This window comes from Schistocerca americana, chromosome 6, assembly GCF_021461395.2.
Source record: "Schistocerca americana isolate TAMUIC-IGC-003095 chromosome 6, iqSchAmer2.1, whole genome shotgun sequence".
Taxonomy (NCBI): domain Eukaryota; kingdom Metazoa; phylum Arthropoda; class Insecta; order Orthoptera; family Acrididae; genus Schistocerca; species Schistocerca americana.
The window spans coordinates 158,171,614-158,186,937 of NC_060124.1; the positions used below are offsets into that span (position 1 = coordinate 158,171,614).

General features: G+C 39.2%; 1 protein-coding gene across 1 annotated transcript in view; it reads left to right on the top strand.

The window, feature by feature from the left end:
* The window catches only part of LOC124620024 (primary septum endo-1,3(4)-beta-glucanase-like), a 145,967-nt gene that overhangs the window by 68,802 nt on the left and 61,841 nt on the right, over positions 1 to 15,324 (top strand). The gene's annotated exons all lie outside the window — the stretch shown is intronic.

Below are 15,324 nucleotides of genomic sequence, written 5' to 3' on the forward strand. Positions count from 1 at the left end.
AGCAGTGCTGTTTTTCCGGGGGAACGCTAGGGGATGCGTACCCCTAAACTTTTTCGTTGACAAATTAATTTTTTTACGATGTTGAGAACTTGTTAGAGTGCCAATGATTTATTTCACGGACGTAAATTTTTTATTTCATTTTTTCGTAATTGCAATACGAATGACACCAGTGCAGTTTTTGGTGGGAAAAGCTTTGTCACTGACTGTTTCAAGCATTTCTAAGCTGCGCCAACCGTTCTCGACAACTGAATCGCTGGCAGCCAGTTCGACAAGCATGTAGTGCCCTCGCCCGCTAATAGTGGGCGATGGTAGTGCTAAACGGATATGCGTATGCATGTTGATGACATGCTGATGACGTCATGGCTAAAAGCAGGCGGGAGGTATCCTATGCTTCAGGTATAAGTAATTTTCGCTGCATTATATCCAATGTCGGAGCACCCTCAAACTTTTTTTTTAGAAGAAAAGCACTGATAACAAGAAGACATCATAATTCGTAGAAAATAAATGTGAATACATCATTGAATGTTGTTGCAAGATGATAGGAAATAGCTTATGTATTTTCATTGTTCCTCAGATTAAAATTTAGTAATCTCACTTATTTCAAACGTCGGTTGTTCCGTAGCGGTGCCTGTAGGTTTTCGTATCAACATTACTAGACATGCTTATGGTGAAACCCTCGAACTTGGATTTTGTAGTTAAATTATAGTAAGAAGTGGTAGTGGTTAACTGACTAGTGAAGTATAAATCGGTGTGCCCTGTCACGTGTGAGGTGTCATCATCAATTTGTTCTGTCATTGTGTTGTCGAAAGGAAAAGTGTAAGTTCTCTAATATTTAAATCATTATCTTTTAACGCATGATATCGCTAATTACCTCAAACTCCCACGCAAACATTTATTTCGTCACAACATCCACTGAATTTTTAATAGAAAGCCCTGCATTCTTTTCTCTAATTTCTTTGTAGGATAAACTCCTGGCGAAAGAACTAAAGCTGACGTCAAGTCTGTCTGATAAAAAAACTAATGGAAAATTTGTAATACGTTTCCAGACGTTATGCTGGAATTCGAAATCGGGTTTTTTATTTTCACTCTGCACTATTTGGCATGGATAATAACGGTTTTGAATGGCATAAGTGAGGAGTAGACAAAGAGAGTCTTCAAAATATCCTTTCGAAAGCTAAAGAGCATAAATATTACATTTCACATATCACAGCAGCTGTTAAATATAGTCAGCTAGGTACGGTAAGAACTGACCATGCTGGTCCAGCAGCAACAGGCTGGAAGCTTTGAAACATAGTAACTGGTCGAAACAGAAGTATAACGAAGAAACTTATTCCGACTATCTGCTTTTCAGCACAGAGAGAGAGAGCTCTTCTGATGTGTCAGTAAATAAAGGAGATTATTTACATTTGGATTTCTTGGCAGAAGAGGAAACATACATGAAAGAGCAAGTGCCTTTAAATACTCCATCGGATGCTAAAAGATCTGACATAACAATTAATTAGTAACTTTTATTACAGATGTTGTTAGCGAACAAATGTCAAGTGAATTTAGTGAAGGCAACAGAGGATCAAGTAGGTAAAAAGACGAGGGCTAGTAGAAATCCTTGGGTAACAGAAGAAATATTGAATTTAATTGATGAAAGGAGAAAATATAAAAATGAAGTACATGAAGCAGGCAAAAAGGAATACAAACGTCTCAAAAATGAGATCGACAGGAAGCGCAAAATGGCTAAGCAGGGATGGCTAGAGGATAAATGTAAGGATGTAGAGGCTTATCTCACTAGGGGTAAGATAGATAATGCCTAAAGGAAAATTAAAGAGACCTTTGGAGAAAAGAGAGCCACTTGTATGAATATCAAGAGCTCAGATGGAAACCCAGTTCTAAGCAAAGAAGGGAAAGCAGAAAGGTGGAAGGTGTATATAGAGGGTCTATAGAAGTGCGATGTACTTGAGGACAATATTATGGAAATGGAAGAGGATGTAGATGAAGATGAAATGGGAGATATGATACTGCGTGTAGAGTTTGACAGAGCACTGAAAGACCTAAGTCGAAACAAGGCCCCGGGAGTAGACAACAAAAAAACGGTTCAAATGGCTCTGAGCACTATGGGACTTAACTTCTGAGGTCATCAGTCCCCTAGAACTTAGAACTACTTAAACCTAACTAACCTAATGACATCACACACATCCATGCCCAAGGCAGGATTCGAACCTGCGACCGAAGCGGTCGTGCGGTTCCAGACTGTAGCGCCTAGAACCGCTCGGCCACCCCGGCCGGCAGTAGACGACATTCCCTTAGAACTACTGACGGCCTTGGGAGAGACAGTCATGACAAAACTCCACCATCTGGTGAGCAAGATGTATGAGACAGGCGAAATACCCTCAGACTTCAAGAAGAATATAATAATTCCAATCCCAAATAAAGCAGGTGTTGACAGATGTGAAAATTACCGAACTATCAGTTTAATAAGTCACGGCTGCAAAATACTAACGCGAATTTTTTACAGACGAATGGAAAAACTGGTAGAAGCCGGCCTAGGGAAAGATCAGTTTGGATTCCGTAGAAATATTGGAACACGTGAGGCAATACTGACCTTACGACTTATCTTAGAAGCTAGATTAAGGAAAGGCAAACCTACGTTTCTAGGATTTCTAGACTTAGAGAAAGCTTTTAACAATGTTGACTGGAATACTCTCTTCCAAATTCTGAAGGTGGCAAGGGTAAAATATAGGGAGCGAAAGGCTATTTACAATTTGTATAGGAACCAAATGGCAGTTATAAGAGTTGAGGGGCATGAAAGGGAAGCAGTGGTTGGGAAGGGAGTGAGACAGGGTTGTAGCCTCTCCCCAATGTTATTCAATCTGTATATTGAGCAAGCAGTGAAGGAAACAAAAGAAAAATTTGGAGTAGGTGTTAAAATCCATGGAGAAGAAATAAAAACTTTGAGGTTCGTCGATGACATTGTAATTCTGTCAGAGACAGCAAAGGACTTGGAAGAGCAGTTGAATGGAATGGATAGCGTCTTGAAAGGAGGATATAAGATGAACAGCAACAAAAGCAAAACGAGGATAATGGAATGTAGTCGAATCAAGTCGGGTGATGCTGAGGGTATTAGATTAGGAAATGAGACACTTAAAGTAGTAAAGGAGTTTTGCTATTTAGGGAGCAAAATAACTGATGATGGTCGAAGTAGAGAGGGTGTAAAATGTAGACTGGCAATGGCAAGGAAAGCGTTTCTGAAGAAGAGAAATTTGTCAACATCGAGTATAGATTTAAGTGTCAGGAAGTCGTTTCTGAAAGTATTTGTATGGAGTGTAGCCATGTATGGAAGTGAAACATGGACGATAAATAGTTTAGACAAGAAGAGAATGGAAGCTTTCGAAGTGTGGTGCTACAGAAGAATGCTGAAGATTAGATGGGTAGATCACATAATTAATGAGGAAGTATTGAATAGGATTGGGGAGAAGAGAAGTTTGTGGCACAACTTGACTAGAAGAGGGGATCGGTTGGTAGGACATGTTCTGAGGCATCAAGGGATCACCAATTTAGTATTGGAGGACAGCGTGGAGGGTAAAAATCGTAGAGGGAGACCAAGAGATGAATACACGAAGCAGATTCAGAAGGATGTGGGTGGCAGTAGGTACTGGGAGATGAAGAGGCTTGCACAGGATAGAGTAGCATGGAGAGCTGCATCAAACCAGTCTCAGGACTGAAGACCACAACGGCAACAACAACCCTTTAATATCAGTACAAGACGCCGAAACAATGGATGTCTCAACTAGAATCAAATAAGAGTAATTTTTAGTTTTGCAAATAACAAATCAGGAGAAATACAAGAGAGATTCATAGGGTTTTATGACGTATCCAAAGGACAACGTATACAAAGCATAGCGACCGTTTTGTTGCAAGTGCTAAGCAATTGGAATACTGACAAAACCAAATTAATATGGCAAACATACGATGGCTGCAGTTCAACGTCAGGAATAAATTATGTTGTCCATTCTATTGTGAAACAAGCGTATCCTCAAGCTGTCTTCATCCATTGCTACGCACATCAATTGCACCTAGTCCTCCTTCATGCTTTAAAAGAATTATGTAAGTAAAAATTTTTGTGACAAACCTATCAGCATTTCACTCATTGCTTAGAGATTTAAGTAAAAAAGTGAACTTCTGAGGGAAAGTGGATTTAAACCACAAAGTCTGTGTGAAACAAGGTGGAATTTTCATTCACGCACCGTAAAAACCATTATTCTTCACTATACGGACCAGAGAGTAGCATATAATGACGTGATAAACAGAGAAGGGTGGGATGACAATTCCTTACTTCAGGCAAGTGTCCTAAATAGTATACTGGATGATCAAAATTTTCTTTTTCTACTGCAGCTATGCAATTCGATTTTCCAATGTACAAGTATCTTGTCTGATATCTTGCAAAGTAAAACATTGGACATAAACCGCTGTAAGTTCGAAATTGAAATCTGAATTAAGGTCGTTGAACGACTAAGACGTGAGAAAATTATTCTGAAATGCGTAGTGGAAGCTAAGAACCTTATGAATTCACCAGGAGTATCTGAAATTAATTTTAACGAAACAGAGGCAAGTATTGTGGAATGGAAAAGGCTAGCATTCGAAATAACTGGAACAGTAGTAATAGTAGTAAACATGGAAACTAGATTCCAAGACTTGTATGAAACAGATTTTGCAGAACTTGCAAATGAGAAAAACGTCTCACGTTGTAGCAGACCATACAATTTCTCGATACTTGAAGTTGAAAAACTACTTAAATGTATTCTTCCTTTGACATCGACAAACTGAAAGAACTAACCCTTATTTACAGCAGTGAGAATAACGTCTAAAGCCTCAGGGCCTCCTTAAATCATTATAAACAATGGATTAAAAAACTTTCTCTGAACGTGTGAAATTACTGTCGTTAGTTTTTGCAGTTCCAGCAACCATTGCGTCTTGCAAAAGAAGCATGAGTACATTAAAACGCGTTAAAATCTACCTTCGCAACACAAAGACAAATGACAGACTGTCAAACTTGGCGACTTTGGCTGTAGAGAAGGAAACTATGAAATATTCAATCAAACTGCAGTAGTTCATATCTCGAGTTATCGATGTTTACGTCCATAAAAAGGACAGGACAATAGGACTTATTTATAAAGAGAAGTAAATATGAGATACTACGTGTTATATTTTTATTAATTTTTAGTTGTTTAAAATTTTTATGCATTTATTTAAAACAAATTTCTGTAGTAGTTTCAGTCTTAGTGGAAATATATAACTAAATTATTTTTGCAGTGTTCTATTTTACAAGTACTTGTTTTAAGATTCATTTCTTTTTTCAGTCTTCTTATTTCTCAGCCTACACTACAAAAATTCCATGTTTTATCACTGCACAGACACTATACCGTACACTCAACGTGAGGAACATGCGTTCCTCGAGGAACATCGATACTCTAGTCCATTTCATTCCACACACGAATCACAGGTTCCCATTTATTGAATCTATAACTTCAACTATGCGATGTTCAGCTGTTGCAGAGTAGCTGTCATGTGTGGGACAGAGACTCTATCTTTTCTGTACCCCACAGAAAAATAAATCGCGAGTCTGAGGTCTGGTGATGTGGGAGACCAAAGGCAATGAACAATATTTTGTGAATGTGTCTTGGATACACTCGACATTATCATCAGACGTGTGTAGCCGACCAGTGCTCTTCCCTCTGCATATGCAACCAACTTCTAAGAATTTTGTATGTCAGTCAAAAATCTACTTGTGCGGAGGCAGTTTTTGCTGAATCGACGGTGGAATGCACGTTGCCCTTAAACAACGGATTGACTTCGCGCAATTTTCAACACACAAAATGATTACTCTTGCGGTGCAGTCGTCATGTTGGTACAAATAAACAGCAGTGCAGCTGTGGTGAAGCTTTGAACCTTCCTCTATCCAGTGACAGGCACAAAGAGTTTCTATCTTTTGTAGGTTGTCGGTAGAAAAGAATTGAAATCTGTTCTTTCTTTCTGAATGACCTGGTACATCATACTGAAGCCAGTGTACAGTAGCTCCACAACAAATACAATACCGTTTTACTTTAATTTTTTTCAGAAAGTTTATACTACTTGTGATTTATTTAGTAGAATGATACATTTTATTTGTTGCGTGCAATTCTTTTTATCAACTGAGTTCAAATTAAATAACATTTTTCAGTTATAAAAATAGCTAAACCTATGTAGAAATAATGCAGAAATGCAGTCATTTTACTGAAATTTGAAACTCCTCTTGATGTTCTTCCATGTTTGCTATTTAAAAATTGGGTTGTTTTGAAAATCCGCCTTATGCAAACGCAGTTAGTTTATTTTTTATATTTACCAATTAAGACATGTTTCGGCTCCTATATGTCGTCTTCTGTGGGTCAAATTTTTATTTCTGTAAAATACAATATCAAATTTATAATAATTTGACAGCTGAAGGTCTAAGAATTACAAAATATGCAATTTGCTTTTATTTTTAGATGCTCCCCTTAAAATTACATCACTAAATGAACTGCGTTATTATGAAACTTACTGGCAGATTAAATCTGTATGCCGAATCGAGACGCGAATTCAGGAGCTTTGCCTTTCACTGGCAAGTGCTCTACCAGTTGAGCTACCCAAGCACGACTCATGCCCTCTCCTCACAGCTTTACTTCTGTCATATCTCGTCTCCTACCTTCCAAACTTCACAGAAGCTCTCCTGCGTTGGAGTCTCGGCCTGGAACACAGTTTTAATCCACCAGGAAGGTTCATATTAGCGCACACATGGCTGCAGAGTGAAAATCTCATTCTGAAATGCGTTTTTTTGTGCTCGTTTTCGTCGTTTTGTTGACAGCATGTCGTCTGCAAACTAGCCATGAAGAAAATTGTTGCATATTTGTGAAGAACTGTTTCCTAGTTAGAGATTATGTGCGTTTCTGTACTTACATTTTCCGTTCTGTTTCGTGTCTGTGGTTAGTGTCTCGATCAACTGCTGTCCAGTGCACTGTTTCCACACAGTTTTTCACGAAATTTTCCCTCACTACATCACCTCCCTTGCGCTTTCACAATTGCGCTTTGTACAGTTCGTTGAGTGTTGCAAACAGTGTTTTGTTGCACAGTGTTGTATTTTCATTTAGAAAGCTAATTGTGTTTGCATAAGGCGGATTTTCAAAACAACCCAATCAGAAATATAGTTTACAGGTCGATGGGGGAGGGGAGAGGGCGAGGGGCACAGATTGGCCAATAATACCAAGGGCTAAGGGTCACCTCGCTACTGCTCTGGCTATGTGAGCTGTCGTGGTCTAGCTGACGGCTTCGAGAGATCACTGAGACAGATGAGTTAGCACGTTCTAAATCTGCCCGCTGTGTCCACTGCCCTCGCCATGCTGCGGGGAAGATGGTTCAGATGCAGACCTTAACTACTAAGTGTACGATTCGTTAGTGCCCTTTCAGTATCGCACAGAGTGCTTGACTGGCCTTCATCACCCAACTCCGTGCTTCGTCATCCTACAACCATAAGGGTCCTAGCCCCTGACCCTTATTTATTGGTGTCAGAATTGGCTGTCAGCTCAGGACCTGATTGACAATGGTACCTCACCTGGAGACAGTCCATACTGCCATCGTCGTCATCGTCCAGAATTCCAGATGGCGCAGTGGGGTGCAATGAATGAGCAATCTTCTGTTGGCCTTCCAGGTTGTGTTTATTCTGTGTGGCCGTTTCAGGTAGCAGGGACATCAATAGCACTCTCACAGTGACATTTGTTAAACCGCAGGCCTGCAGACTTGTCCTTATTCACAGGAGATTGCAAAGAAACATATTTAATACCAGTGAGATGTAAATTTTCAAATTTGTCAGGACTTGAGTTACCATGCACTAAGTCAGTGACAGTTGCATATGACATCTGTAGACGTTTTGGTCATTTGACACAGGACTGTTTTGAGAAATATTGGGCCATTATCCATGGTAAAGCTAAATTAATTCATTGTTTTATGTGTATTATAAGTGTAGTTCTTCCTGTCTTTCTGTTACTGTAACGATAGTTGTAGAATACAAAAACAATTTCAGAAACACAAGCAGATGTTTGAGATTGTTCTCACTTTCTTGGAACAGATAATGCAGTTTTTAGCAGTTGATGCTCAGCAGAAGAAATATAATGATGAATTACGTAGGCAAGTAGAAGTGTTGCAAGCTATTCAACAGCAGGTGCAGCCGGAATCAGGAGAAACAAAACCAGTATTGAGTGTACCCCTTCCTTCTGTGGCTCCATCAGCAGTGGACATCAAACTATTTTCCAGAAAGACAGTGCAGGATGGATCTGCGTTCATTAACATGTAATAGCTACTGCAAAATTGAACAGTCGACCAGATGGAACATGTTTACCTATGTCTAACTTAGTTGGTGAGGCTAAAACACATGTGATGTATCATAGAGCACTTAGTAATGCAGAAACGTTCCAAGTGCTAGCTGATGGTCTGTGCCAGCTCTGCTGGAAACAGAGTAGCACGAGATTGTTCAGGGAGAAACTAAGCAGTGAGTCAGTGGACTCCTTCTCAGGTAGAACATGTAGGACTAATGCACAACCATACTAGCTAACATGGATTGCAGGAGCTGATGCAGTCACCTCGCATGAAGCTGAGAATAGGACTCTTGATGTCTTCCTATCACGGGTATCCCCGTTAACTATTATACAGAATCAGAATGCAGAGTTCATCTGATATGACCACGGCTATTAAGATCGCCACACAGTTGGAAACAATCCATATTGCTACAAAACGGCGTAATGACCATCGGGTCTTCGATTCCAAAGTGAGGTCACAGAGATGTGGACGTACGAGTGTTCTGCAAAAGCAATGCCAATGCATAGTGTGGTCAAGTTGGTCATAAGGCATGAGAGTGCAGTTATAAGAGGCAGGGAGAACGGCACCAGAAGAAGTATCCTTAAATGCAAACGGGATTGCATCTCACATCAGAAATAATCCACAATAAGAGATAATATTGCACAAATGTATGCAAAGACAGAATGCTGTTTGTTAGATTCAATTAAGGGCAAGGTATGTAATTTTTTGGCGGGCACAGATGTGCAGATGTCAGTCGTTAGTTCAAATAGTTCAAATGGCTCTGAGCACTATGGGACTTCACTTCTGAGGTCATCAGTCCCCTAGAACTTAGAACTAATTAAACCTAACTAACTAAGGACATCACACACATCCATGCCCGAGGCAGGATTCGAACCTGCGACCGTAACAATCGCGCGGTTCCAGACTGTAGCGCCTAGAACCTCTCGTCCACCCCGGCCGGCTCAGTCGTTAGTCTGGACTTCTTAGACAGGAAGAGACTCAGGTCTCCATGTTACATGTTATGTAGGGTAGGTGACAATGATGAGAAGGCTTTGCGACAACACTGCTTGCCTTCAGCATTGGAGTTGTTTTTGTGAGCACATGGAAGTTTTGCCGCATGTTTGTGAAAGTCGTTCTACAATCATTGGACCAGATTTCCTTGATAAATATCATGCTAAAATCGATCTTTTGCGATAAACAGTTGAAGTCAGTGGAACACTGTTTTCACTGGAAACAACAACTACAAGCGAGACTGTGTCACAAGGTGCACTGATCATGAGGTCTTGCCAACTGAACAAACATGTGTGATAACGATTTGTTCACATGATAATGGACCATCAAGTACAGGGAAGTTAGTCTGGATTCCTCTAGATGCCGATTAGCTGCAAGAAGCGCCGGTAAGAAATGAACAGTTGGATACGTGCATATTTTGTGTTAAGAAGAATGGCACTTATTAGTAAAAAAAATTGTTGAGTTTATGGTAGCTGTAAGCCTGAATAATTTGGCATGGACGAGGTTAGCCTGCCAAAGTGCTTAATGAGTGCCATTTTAGATTTTTTGGATCAGCAAGATATTGATAGGTCATATGATGACCACAGCTGCAAGCAGACTGTTAGTGCATCTGCATTACGTAACAAAATGTATAACTTGTGAAGAAGAGATCAACAAATGATGGATCTTTACCACTACAATTTGTAAATTCGTTTAATACAAATGATCCACTATCAGTGACGCCTGTTACACAACATCATATATTCGCAGGTAATAATAATCCTTGTAGATTTGTTTAATACAAATGATCCATTATCAGTGACGCCTGTTACACAACATCATATACCCAAAGGTAATAATAATCCAGTCTACAGGAAGCTTAACCATGTACCAAAGTGGCTGCAACCATTAATGGAGGAATTCATTAATCAGCAACTTGCGGAAGGAATAACAAAACATAGTGATAGACTACGGTGTGCCACTGTCGTCATTGTTCTAAGAAATTACAGAATGGTATTAATAAATACAGGTTCTGTTGTTATTACCAGTACCTGAATCCAAAAACTGTCACTGCTGCATATCCCACCTCTCAATGTTACTGAGATATTGGACAATTTAGGCCAACACAGGTATTTTTCAATGATGGATCTAAGAAGTGCTCGAGGTAGTTCTAGAAGACAGAGTGAAAACTGCCTTCACAAGACCATGATGCCATTATCGGTGTCACAGAATGCCATTTGGACTCAAGAACGCACATTACACAGATTGTTAGATGGTATACTTCCGCGATGAAAACTGAATAAATGTATGATATACTTAAATGATATCATTGTATTCTCGAAAGATATGGAAGAACATTTAAGATATATGGAAGAAAAAGTCGCTCAGCATGTATAAATGACATTTCGCCCAATCAGAAGTTAACTGTCTTGAATATGTGATTAGTGCAGAAGGTGTGAAAACTGATCCCTGATTAATATTGGTAGTCTCTGACTTTGCGACACCACACACAACCCAACAACTCCATCGTTCCTGGGTCTATGCAACCATTGTAGAAAAATTGTCAATAATTTAGAGAAAAATTGCAGGGCTATTGAACGACTTACTAAGAAAAAGGGTAAAATTTCATAGGAAAACAGAGGGCCAAACAACATTTGAGGCATTGAGAAAAATGTTAATATCATATACAGTACTGATATTTACAGATGTAAGAAAGGGTTCATTCCGTCATGTGATGTCAGCAATAGTATGGTTGTTACATTCTAAGTCAGAATGTAGATGGTAAAGAACTTCCAGTGGCTCATGCATCTAGACAACTCAGTAGGGCAGAACTACAGAAAAGGCGATGCTATCTGTTATTTTCAGAATTACATACTTACAGTGCTATCTGCGTGATCACAAATTTAAAGTAATAACAGACCAGATATCACTGAAATGGTTGTTGAATACAGAGATCCTTCTAGTCGACTCACGAGATGGGCACTCAAACTGAGTGAAATTGATTATGAAGTAGTTTAAAAAGTGGGTAAGAAGCATATGAATGTTGATATGTTAAAGAGAAAAATTGGAGTACAGTTGTTTCAGACTGTCAGACATTTATATTACATCCATAGTACATCCATCGCCAAAGTGTGGACAATGTGAAGTGGTTCCACCAGCGTTAAGGGCAAGATTTTGCAACAAACACTTGACCACATGTTAGCAGGTCATAGCAGTCACAGAACTGTGGACAAACGAGTCTCTGAAAAATTGTAGTGAAAAGCCGTGAGATGCGATGCGGAAGAATGTGAAAAGGCAGCACATCTTGTGCACAGACAGCTGACATCCGAATGTATAATTACAGAGATTGCCAGAGGTAAAGAAACGATTTGAAATCGTTGGGCTGAATATTTTAGGACTTTTTAATAGAACACCTGCAGGGAAAAAAGTATGTATTAACAGCAACAGACCATTTTTCGCAATACCAGCATACCAGCGAGCTAACACAGTAGCTCAAGCAATGGTAAATAATTGTATCCTTAAGTTCATTGTACTGCATGCCATAATGACAGTTCAAGGTATCAATTTCATATCAAAGTTATTGAAGCAGTTGTGTCGCTTTCTTCGAATTCGAAAATTACGAACAAGTTCTTTTTATCCACGAGCAAGTGGACGAACAGAAAGGGTGCATAGGACAATTTCCAGAACGTTAAGACAACACAATGACAAGCCAGTATCCAACTCAATGACTGAGACATGTATCCAGCGTTCATAATATCAGCCTACAGCTCTAAATCCACACCAATACCAATCTTTCGCCATATTAAGTGGTTTATAAGAGAATGTGCCATCATCCTCTGACATGCTGAAGCCTAAGCTTCGAGCTAATAGAGAGGCAGTATGGGAATTGGCAAAATGTTTATGTGAAGTTTGGCAAAATGTGAAATGAACCAACCCGAAAGAATTAGAACGTCAGGAACAGGCAGGGTAACATACAGGGTAACTGCCAAAGTGCAGAATTGGTCGGTGGGTACTGTTAAAAACCCATACATGCCTGAAAGTAAAGCGATGATGTTTTTAACCAGGTACCTCGGTCCACAGCAAGTCATTGAAATGACTTTGCTAGTAAAAGTTAAATTACAGCTGCCGACAGAAAATCTGTTGTTCACGTGAATAGTAGGAGCAAACCATTCACAGGAACTGTTGATGTACCACCACAAGTCCCATATCCTACATCAATATCGAGAAAGGTGTCTAAAAATTAGAAAACAGGTATCTAATGACAATATGACGATACACAGTACACCTTGTGCACTCAGATCACGAGATAAATAGTTGTCATTAGATTTTTATGTTGTTTTTAGAGGTTTTCTGTACACTCGTTATCTTTATTTTGTTTAGTATTGTTATGAATTTATTGATGCATCTTTGTACCAGGTATGATAGAGCTTGGAAGTTTGTAGTGATCATTGCTTTATGGTAGAAGTTATTTTCTTTTTTGTGTCAGTAAATTTTCAGAAGCAGGATGGGATTGGTAATAGGTTTCTTTTCTTAGGTGGCATGCCAGCATGAGATATCCAGAAGGATTATTGTAGTCCTCATAACACTGCATTTTGTCAAGCAAGGAGTACTGAATACAATTCAGAACTAGCCTCTAAATTCTGGAATATTATTCTCCAGATAGCCAGATGTGCTGTTAACTAGCTATCAGTGGACACTCAGATTAACTTTCGACATTAGGAAAGTAAGAAATGAGGTTCACACGTTACAAGATGTATTAACGGAATTACATCGAGATACGTGGAGAGACAAAGTTTTAGAGAAAATACGAAACAAGTATCAAGAACTGAGACTCTAGTATGGGGAACTGAGAGTGCATCTGAGTCAATTAACAGAACTAGTGCCACAGAAATTAGCACAAAGGAAAAGGGGTGGGCTGGATGCAGGAAAAAAATTACTGAAAACTGTATTTGGCAAAACAGACAGCGAAGACACACAAAATCTAAATAATACAATAAAGCCAATACTGGTAATAGCAGACACCACCAAACCACAGTTGATTTTCATAGGACGCAACTGCCAAACATAGAGCAGAATGTGTTAAAAAATAACAGAGTGGGAAGACCGCTGACTACATACAATACAATACAATAAATAATAACATACTCAGTTAAGTGCACTGCATGGGAGAATGACCTTAGGTATACTGTTTGAGCATTGGCAGAAAGCTTAAATGATGCAAGACTAGAAGTAGCAACACTGCAAGAAGCGGTTTACCATGTAATACTCAGGCAACTGAGTTCTTTACTGTTGCCTCCAAAACAATTTCTAGCAGGATTACAACAGGCACAAAACGAATTTACTACAGACATGCAACATGAGAAGAATGTAGCGCTACTATATCATACAGCAACTGTCGAAATCAGTACAGATAAAGCAAAACTGCATGTATCCATTCCATACTCGATAGTGTGCATGAACGCATGATACCCGTGTCTTACAGTTCAACCATATAAGATAAAGCGGGGAGCTATAGGCGAGTGGATACAAGTGCAAATGCAGGAAGTCTTAATAACCCCAGACCAAAGGAAAGCTTACATGCTCCTGTCATTAGAAGAGTTGCGAGAATGTCTTTGAGAAAACATTACAGTTTGTCCAGTAAGAGTGATACAGACGAGCACACAGACATGTATAGTTGTTATTATGGACAACAGAAGTAGCAGAGCGCTGGAGAGGAAGGTTGGTCCCATGACCTTATTTCCAGAGAGCAGGAGCACAATCGATTTATTCAGTTTTCTCACTACAAGCTGTCTTCATGAAGTGTTACAAAAACAAAAAAAACCCAAAACTATGACCAAATTAGAATCAGAAAACGGTGGCGTATTGATAAATGGTACAACTTGTGACATAGCACGAGCACAATTCCTCTTCCAGCTACCATCACTGGTCTGAACATGATCAAGTTATCACAACCCACATGGTACCGACTGGAAAAACTGTTAGAAGTGTTACCAGCACAAAACCTAACGTTCCTAAACAACACCTAGGACCCAGGCCTATTACACTCAGTGGGTGAACCGATAGCATTACAAAGGGGACTAATTTTCGCAGAACAAACGTTACAGCATATTCAGCATTGTAGAGAAAAACAATGATATAACATCACGACTGTAAGCATTAGCACAATTAGCGTTGCCATTTTTCTACTAACAGTTTGTGTGCTCTACTTTTTCTTGAAACATACAACTTTCCATCCCTATGAGTTATCAATACATTAAATACCTACTGAGTAGCTTACTAGAATGGTTAAGGGACACAAAGGTGTAACATAAATAAAATTGTATACTTGTATTAGTATATAAGGAGTGAACAGAGAGAATATATGATTGAGAAACAAACATGGACCTTTTAAACTTAAGAGAACATATCCGTAATGTCTTATGGAATATGTATGGAGACTGACAAATTTAATTTGGGCCAAGCTTCATAGTCAGTGACTGAACTGTTGCAGTTGGAACAATTATATGGACTCAGCATGTGTTATCATATGGCACAACATACTGTATTTGAATGTGGGCGATGTGTTTTGGTAACGAGCAGCAATTTGTTCTTTTATATTGTTCGCATTTGTGCACTCACACTGCAAATTGTAATAGCCATGGTGAGGGACGATATGTAAAACTAAAGAGGAGATTGAAACGACTCTGCTAGCATGCAGATATGAATTGTAATCAACATATGTGAGAAGATACGGCACCTAGATTATTTTTATAATTGAAATATACGAAATCATTAATAACTTCCACAATATTTATGATACAAAGGAAATCAAGTACTTGAGTTAGATTTCTCAGTAATGCACATCGATTGAACAACAAGTCACATGGATCACACTGCTCTTTCAGACACGTCTGAAAGAACAGACACTATTTTGATCCTGCAGCCACTACGAATCAAGACTCAAAGGAATTAAAAGTATTAGCTACCAGTGGGCATTGATCT